The sequence below is a fragment of the Myotis brandtii genome, unplaced genomic scaffold (genome assembly GCF_000412655.1).
Source record: "Myotis brandtii unplaced genomic scaffold, ASM41265v1 scaffold1370, whole genome shotgun sequence".
NCBI classification, from domain to species: domain Eukaryota; kingdom Metazoa; phylum Chordata; class Mammalia; order Chiroptera; family Vespertilionidae; genus Myotis; species Myotis brandtii.
The window spans coordinates 193,833-194,269 of NW_005354875.1; positions in this window are offsets into that span (position 1 = coordinate 193,833).

Consider the following 437-nt stretch of genomic DNA (forward strand, 5'->3'; position numbering starts at 1 on the left):
ATATATATATATATATGATAAATAGAGAAAGAGTGAAAGTTAAAAAGGTGATTTTCGTTATTTGTTCATTAGGGAATTTAAAAATAACAGGAAAAAAAAACTTCAAAAAAAAAAAAAAGGAAATAATGGTGGTAGAATAAGAGGATGCTACACAGGCATGATCCCAGGACCAAATTTGAATTAAAACTAAAATACAAAATAAAAGCACACTGTATAGTCAACTGAAGGCTAGCTGGAGAGAACTCTCATAACCAAGGACAGAAAGTGGAGACTGCATAGAGACTGGTAGAAAGGGCCAAGTTGCCAAAGTGCTGGCTGGGCTCCCACAGACAGCAGCTAAAGTTCTGGACATATATCTCAGCTATGGGAGGTTGCCACTGAGAACTCTGGGGTATAATCCCCATGATGAGCTCCCCAGCAGAGAGCACCAGAACTGA